The 8174-nt window shown below is 47.2% G+C and overlaps 1 long non-coding RNA gene across 1 annotated transcript; it reads left to right on the top strand.

Annotated features, from left to right (window-relative positions):
* Positions 1-752: 752 nt before the first annotated feature.
* Positions 753-4478, top strand: LOC115068296. The gene is made up of 3 exons (XR_003847659.1): positions 753-797; positions 3031-3118; positions 4423-4478. It is a non-coding gene; the product is annotated as an uncharacterized LOC115068296 (long non-coding RNA).
* Positions 4479-8174: the final 3696 nt, after the last annotated feature.

The following is an 8174-nucleotide window of genomic DNA, read 5'->3' as shown; positions in this document are numbered from 1 at the left end:
GCGGGTTGTGATCTGACTCTGGCTGTGGGATCCAGCCTGGATGTGCAGGCTGGTGTTCTAACAGGACTCCAGCATGTGATATTTAACATGTGACTTTCTGCAGGAAGTGCTCTAGTTAGATTGCTGTTCTATAGAGCAAGTCAAACAGCATAAAAAAAAAAGGCTCTAGCCTTGTGTCCAGGAGCTTAGCGGGAAAGGGGAATGCCCACGAAGTCTGTCCGTGCAAAGGCGACATGGAATGAATACTCCAAACACTTGTGCCCCTCACTATTGAAACAATGGACCCCAAGAAACTGGAATTTCCAGTGGAATCTGATGCTGGAGAAGGAAAAGGCCTGGTACCAGATAGAGGGGGAACTGGTCTCACAGGAAAAAGTTCCACACGGTTCTGACTTGCCAGACCACCTTGCAGCGGAGACTGATGATGGGTAGGGCCAGACCTTGACCAGGACTGCTTAGCGTCCTATCTCTGGTCTTCCCTTTATACCTTAACCTCCTGTCAGGGACGTGGGGATGAACTTAGGGGTCTCTGGACCTCTTTTCCCAATGTGTCTACACTGAATAAATCTTTCTCTTTTTGCCCTGTTTGTCTCTTTTTAAAAAAATATTTATTTTTTTATTTTATGTGTATGAGTGTTATGCCTGCATGTATGAAAGTGCACCCGGGTCGAACAATGCCAGCAGAGGACAGAAGAGCTGTCAGATCCCCTGGAACAAGAGTTACGGACAGTCGTTAGCTGCCATGTGGATACTGGGACTTGAACCCAGGTCTTCTGCAAGAACCGTGTTCTTAACCGGTGAGCCATCTCTCCAGCCCCTGTTTGTCTCTTAAATTGGCCTATTGAGGATGTGTCCTAGCCAGGCTTGTTAGGGCCACCAGGGCCCAGGCTCTGCCTCTCACAACTCTGCTAATAGTGTAAAGGTGTATGCTGAGCTAAAGCAATATTTATCCTTGGGCTGCAGTATGGGGGTGGGACAGGTGACACTGGCCTTTGTCTATTAATTTTTTGGAGACAGGGTCTCCCTATGTAGTCCAGGCTGGCCTCAAACTTGTAGGGATCCTCCTGCCTCAGCCTTCTCAGTGCTGAAATTACAAGCTTGTGCCACCATGCCCAGCCTTATGTTGGCCTTTTGTATGTCTGTGTTGTGTGGGCACATTGTGGGGTAAGTGCCTCAGAGGTGCACATCAAGTGTCTTCCTACATTGCTCTCCTTATTTTTTTATCTTTTTTTTTTTTTTGGTCTTTTTGAGACAGGGTCTCCCTGTAGCCCCAGCTGTCCTGGAACTCACTATGTAGACCAGGCTGTCCTTGAACTCACAGAGATCCGCCTGCCTCTGCCTCCCAAGTGCTGGGATTAAAGGCATGTGCCACCACGCCCGGCTCCTCCTTAGTTTTTGAGACAGGGTCTCTCACTGAACCTGGAACTCAACAATAGGCTTGTCTGGCTGACCATCAAGCTCTGGGGATCCCCCTGTCCCCAGCGCAAGGGTTGCAAGTGCATGCTGTCACAACAGGTGCTGGAAAACTAAACTCAGGTCCTTGTAAGTACAAGCTCTTTACCCACTCCACTGAGCATCTCCCCAGGCCCTGCTTTTCAAATCCAGGCTTTTCTGGGGGCACTGTTGCGGTACAGCCGTTTGGCAGTGTAAGCACCTTTAATGACAAAATTGACTTGAAACGCACCGAAAGGCACTCTTTTCAAATAAAATATCCAGCGCAGTACTAGGTGCTGTGTGAAGCACGGCAGAATTGCCATTTGCAATCTAGTCCTGGTTTTCTGGGTTTCTGGAAGGATCTTTGCAGTCACGTGGCACTTGAAAGTAGCTTCTGTCTGGGAAGGGGCTCCCTCAGCAATTCACACGGCACAGGACTGAGGTGTTTCTGGGTGACTTTGGGTGACTCCTATTTTGCATGATGGAAAGCCTTGAGTCCTGGCTCTTAATTCCCCCGACACCACTGAGGCTCTTTCTGATCTTAAATGGGGTGGAATCCCCAGCTCCAGCCTGAGTGGGTAATGAAAGTTTGAAAGCACTGGGCTCGGCCTTCCTTCAAACTTGGCCAACCAGGGTGAGCTGGGGACCCTCCCACGGCCACAAATCTTCACTCCGCCCTCCCACCCGACCACCCTCCCTTTGTTTGCTCCTTCAATGAATCTACCTCTGCAACACATTCATCCTCACTGGGCTTCGTAGGGGCCCAGCTCACAGGCCGCCAACAGACAGAAAACCTCATTACCCAACTTGAATGGGGACTGTTTTTCTCTTTCCTGGAAGCCTCCCTCAGGAGCTCCACAGTCCTTTCTCTGATGAAAGCGGTCTCTCCTGCTGGGCGGAATGTCGCCATAGCCCCAACACAGCCCATGCTGTTCTCTTTCTTAAAGACTTTTTGTTTTACTTCATTTAACTTGTTTTTCGTGTAAACTCAATGGATGGCACTCAGGAGCCACCTGGTTAGTTTCCTCTTTCAATGCTGGGCCAGATGTGGAAGGAACCCACTCTAACCTGAGTCCACTCTAACCTGAGTCCACTCTAACCTGAGGCTTGTTCCTCCTGGCCCACCAGTCAGATCTGTGTCCTGTTAGGTTTGAGCTAGGGCCTAATCAGACATTTCCCAGCAGTTTTACAGATAGAGCAGACACCTCACAGGGAATCTGCCTGTGAGCCTGTGATAGGCTCCCTGGGCATCCCAGGCTCCCTGGGCACCCCGGACTCCCTGAAAGAAATGCTAAATCTGGGGGCAGCCAGGCGGGTCCTAGGAGTTGATTCTGGGCCCCCTGTTGCTATAAAGAGAGGTAAAGAGCAAACACCCTAATTCTGAGATTCTGAGAGAAGGATGGTTCCTAGGAACCTGAGACCTCAGACATCAAAGGGTTAAGGCAAGTCCTCTGCGCACCTTGTGAAGGCACCCAAGGTGCTCCTCCTCCACACCTCCCCCTTCCTCCACATTCCTTCCCCACATCCCCACCATCCTAGCTGCGCCTTTTCCCCTTCCCCAAATGCCTTCTTAGGCGAGCTTCCTCACTTTTCCAGGAGAGCCAGATCCCCAGCCCTCCAGGAACGTCTCCATCAGAGGCCCAGCTGGAAAATGAAACAACAGAGCCACAAGCCAGCGGCACAGGTCAGTTTGCCTTGAACAGGAACCGTCCTCCGTGGCCCCTGTTCTGGGAGGTACTGAAAAGTTCACGTTCGGTTTCCTTGCAACCTGAAGGCCAGAGGAATCTGAGGCTGGGCACTAAGTTTTGCCACAAGTTAAATGCACAAAGGACAGGAACACCAGTTCACCTAGCCGTCCAACGACTCCCTGCAGTGGGATGAGCTAGCTTCTGGTGGTGGGACAGCATTCTGTTTTGGGCAGGGCAGGAATTCCACATCAGGCATGTGGAGGTTATTCCATGCCTTTTGTGTGCAGACTGCAAAGCAGCTCGTAGGTGACTGGCATACAAGCCCCCACCTTCCCCATTCAAGAAGAAAGTCTGAGAGCTACTGCTATGAGTTGGAAGTCTCCAGAACCCAGGCCCTCCAGGGTGGAGGAAGGGATTACGGCTGCATCTGGTCCTGGGGTCTGGTGTCCTTGCTCTCTATTCAGGGTCCATGCCTGTGACCTTGAACTCCATTTGGACAGGGTTCTTATCTGCAGTGATGCCTGGTCACTCTGGGTACGAATCTCCAGCCTGGGAGCTCAGTTTCATTCTCAGAAAGGGGTTCTGTAGCCTCCTGGCCTTTTGGTGGAGGGTGGACATAGTGATGGTGACCTCACTACACACCATCAGAGCCCATCGAAATGCTTCTTTGTGGGGTCTCCCCTCTATGGAATAAGGCTGGCTGGGGTTAGTCCTCCTGGCTCCATGTGGCCCTCTCCCGGGGTCTCTCTGGGGTCTCTCTTTGGGATCCTGCCACAGTTCACTCATCTCGTTCAACCACGCAGGGCAGGTCCCCACCCCTGTCCATCTTCCTGTGTGGGTCCTGGGCTGGGCCCGCTTGTGCGCTCCAGTGTCCCCAGGGCTCAGAACAGGACTCACTTTACACAGGCTGAATCCATGAGCTGGCCTTGACTTGATTCGACTCTTTGTTTTTTGTTTTTCTGTGTTTGTTTTTTTTCTTTTCAACTGTTTTTTGCCCAGGCGCCAAGCTCCAAGAAATCAATTCTGCTCTAAGAAACCGGTTTTTCTCAGTCCCTGCTAGCCTTTACCACCATCTTCTCTCCATCCTTAGGGATCTGTGACCTCAGCTGGCCAGACCCATCCTCCCTGTTCTAACAGCTGTCTCTAATTTCCTTGTAGGTGCTGAGGTGCTAGTTTCAGATTTTAAATTTTTCATTTATTTATTTTTTAAAAAATATTTTTTTTCATTATTTTTATTTTATATGTATGAGTATGTTGCCTACATATGTGTAAGTGCACTCGTGTCGTGTGATTCCCACAGAGGTCAGAAGAGGACATCAGATCCCCTGGAACTGGAGTTAAAGATGGTTGTTAGCTGCCATGTGGGTGCTGGGAATTCAACCAGGTCCTCTGCAAGAGCAGCCAGTGCTCTTAACTGGTGAGTCATCTCTCCAGCCCCTATTTATTTATTTTTATGTGTATGAGTGTTCTGTCTACATGTATGTAAGTGCATCTATGCATGCAATGCCTATGGAGACCAGAAGAGGGCACAGATCTCCTGAAACTGGGGTTATGGTTAGGTGTTAGCCTTCATGTGGGCTCTGGGAACTGAACCCAGGTCCTCTGCAAGAGCATCCAGTGCTCCTAACCACTGAGCATCTCTCCAGCCCCCTAATTTTGGAATTTTCAGGAAAGGATAACTCCAGGTACTTGGCTTGGGAGGTGTGGTGGTGCGAAGGATCCTATGGTGGAACCAGAGTGGCCTCACCCTAGCTCTGTCTTCTCTCTGAACATGAACCCTTGACTCTTCTTGCCCTTAGTAGGTCAGAAGGAGCCTGCAAGCACTGTCTTGATAAAATTGCCTGTCTTCTTATGGCTGAGTCCCAGCCCGGAACCATGTGAATAGAGCTCTGGGTTCCTAGTTTTATAAACAAACTCGTAAACATTCCTAACCCCCCAAAAGGCAGCTCTGCCAACCGGACCCAGACTTTCTGATGCACTTCTAAAACACTTGGCTGCCAATGTTCCAGTTGCAAAAGGGGAAACTTCATAAACTGCTCCCTCCCACCTGACCTGTGGAGGAGGGCGGAATTCATGGTGGGTCGGAAGCTATGAACATAACAGTTTATAAAATTCCAAGTACGGAGGCCCCTCCGGTGAACCTAGCCAGCCGTCAAGTGGCAAAACTGACAGCCCTGTGTGGGTGGATGGAGCAGGTCACATGAGGGAACAGGCTCAGTTGGGAGGACAGGAGAGGCCTGGGGACACACAGAGGCTCAGGAGAAGACAGAGCCTGTCAGATAGCAAGTACCTCCAGAAAAATGATTAAAATCAGAGGCCTGAGTTGGGCATGATGATGCAGGCCTGTAATTCCACTACTGGAGAAGCTGAGGCAGGAGGACTAAGAATCTTATGGGCAGCCTGGGCTACACGAGAGAGGCTACATTTCAATTAATTAATTAATTAAGCAAGTAAATAAGGGAATTGAATGTGGAAAGTATTTAAACATATCCTCTACCCCTATTTCCTGCCTTCCAGAAACTCAGAATTTAGAAGACATTAAATGTAGGCTGGGCATGGTGGTCTATACCTTTAGTCCCAGTACTTGAGAGACAAGGGCAGGCAGAGGTCTGCAAGTTCAAAGCTTACCTGGTCTACACAGAGACTTTCAGGCTAGCCAGGACTACATAGTGAGACCCTGTCTTAAAAAGAAGAAGTCAGTTCTTTGGGACTGGAGAGATGGCTCAGTGGTTAAGAGCATTTACCTGATTCCCATCACCCACAATCCAGCTAGTGATGACCTGTAACTCCAGTTCTGGGGGTCTGATGCCCTCTTCTGGCCCCTGAGGGCAATGCATACATGGGGTGCACTTCCATACATGCAGGCAAACACTCATAAAATAAAAATAAAAAGACATTAGATGCAAAACAATTTCTATTTAAATTTTATCTTGTATATTAGGATTGTAGTCTTTAAAAAATAAATCATAAAAATATTTATTTTAAAACAATTCTCTTGGCTGGGTGTGGTGGTGCACACCTCTAATCCCAGCACTCGGGAGGAAGAGGCAGGCAGATCTCTGTGAGTTTGAGGCCAGCCTGGTCTACATAGTGAGTTTCAAGCCAGCTGGGGCTAGTGGGAGACCCTGTCTCAAAAATGCCAAAGCAAAGCAAAACAAAAAAACCCCAGAGAAACCCCAAAAAACCCAAAACAAAAAAACAATTCTTTTGTATACATATAATTTTATTATCATTTACCAATCATGAAGGCAAATTTGCATTCTGACAAGATGATTATCTTTTAATATTTTTTATGTATTGAAAATTTCATACATTTATGCAGTGTATTTTTATTATATCTGCACACTGTAATCCTTTTTACAGTTGTCTCTCTTTTTTGAAACAGGAGCCCAGACTGGCCTCCAACTTTCTGCGTAGCCCAGGATGACCTTGAAATTTTGCTCCTCCTGCCTCTACCTCTTGAGTGCTAGGATTGTAGGCCTGTGCTACAAGGCTAGACTTAGGCAGTGCTGGGGCTGTAAACCAGGGCATTGTGCATGCCAGGCCAGTGCTCTGGCAACTGAACCATGTCCTCAGCCTTTTAATCATTGTTGTAGTACATTTTGTGGCATAGATTCTCATCAAATACACTTTTTATTTATGCATTATTTTTATCTTATGTGTATGAGTGTAGTGCCTACATGGACATAAGTGTACCATGTGTGTACAATAATACACTTGGAGGCTAAAAGATAGTGTTGGCTCCCCTAGAGCTGGAGTTATAGAAGGTTGTTAGTTGCCATGTGGAAGCTGGGAACTTGTGATTGAATGAGTAGAGAAATTTAGCTATGTTGACTGAGAAACTATTAAAAAAGATTTAAAAAAATTATTTTTATGTGTGAGTGTTTTGCCTGTGTATTGTATGTATGTTTGCCAGAAAAGGGTGTCAGAGCCCTGGAACCAGAGTTACAGATGATTGTGAGCCACCATGTGGGTGCTGGGACCCGAACCCAGGTCCTCTGCAAGAGCAGCCAATGCTCTTAGCTGCAGAGCCGTCTCTCCAGATCTAGTGGTGTTTTTGAGACAAGGTCTCACTTTGTGGCTCAGGCTGGACTTGAACTCCCAAGTGCTGAGATTACAGATTTGTTCTCTACACCCAGCTCTGAAAGTCTGTCTTGTCAATAAATTGATTTTGAACGATATGAACCAAGGTTTCTTTAAGTATGACTCTTCCCTTTTAATTCAGTTTATCCGTTTAACCCACCCCAAAATTATCATATTGACAGGCATTTAAAATAGACTCTGATTCTATATGTTTATTTATTTAAAAATATTTTATTTATTTATTTTATTTTATGTGTGTGAGTGTATTGCCTACATGTATGGAAGTGTACCCATGTCATACAATGCCCGTGGAGGTCAGAAGAAGGCGTCAGATCCCCTGGAACTGCAGTTATGCATGATTGTTAGCAACCATATGGGTTCTGGGAACTGAATCTGGGTCCTCTACAAGAGCAGCCAGTGCTCTTAACTGCTGAGCCATCTCTCTATTCCCTCTGTAAGTTTATTTTAAGGGTATAATTGTTCTAATTCTCAGTTTTTAAGTTAAAGTTGACAAATCTACATGTATCTCTATGGTATTTTCTTTTTCAAAGATTTATTTATTTATTTACTTATTTATTTGGTCTTTTTGAGACAGGGTCTCCCTGTAGCCCCAGCTTGCCTGGAACTCGCTGTGTAGACCAGGTTGGCCTTGAACTCACAGAGATCTGCCTGCCTCTGCCTCCCGAGTGCTGGTATTAAAGGCATGTGCTACCATGCCCGGCCTATTAATTTTTATTTTATATATATGTATAAGTGACCGCATGTGTATATGTGCACCATGTATGTGCATTGCCTGTGGGGGCCAAGAAGAAGGTGTTGGATTCCATGGAATTTGGAGTTACAGGTGGTTGTGAGTTGCCATGTGGTTGCTGGGAACTCCAGGTCCTTTGCAAGAGCAGCCAGTGCTCTTACTAGTTGAGCCATCTCTCCAGCCCCATCTCTATGGTATTTATGAGTCATTTGCACAGT

Source organism: Nannospalax galili, unplaced genomic scaffold, assembly GCF_000622305.1.
Source record: "Nannospalax galili isolate Female #2095 unplaced genomic scaffold, S.galili_v1.0 scaffold1488, whole genome shotgun sequence".
Taxonomy (NCBI): Eukaryota; Metazoa; Chordata; class Mammalia; order Rodentia; family Spalacidae; genus Nannospalax; species Nannospalax galili.
Note: the sequence above shows the minus strand (reverse complement) of the source record. Positions and strands in the feature narration are given on the sequence as shown.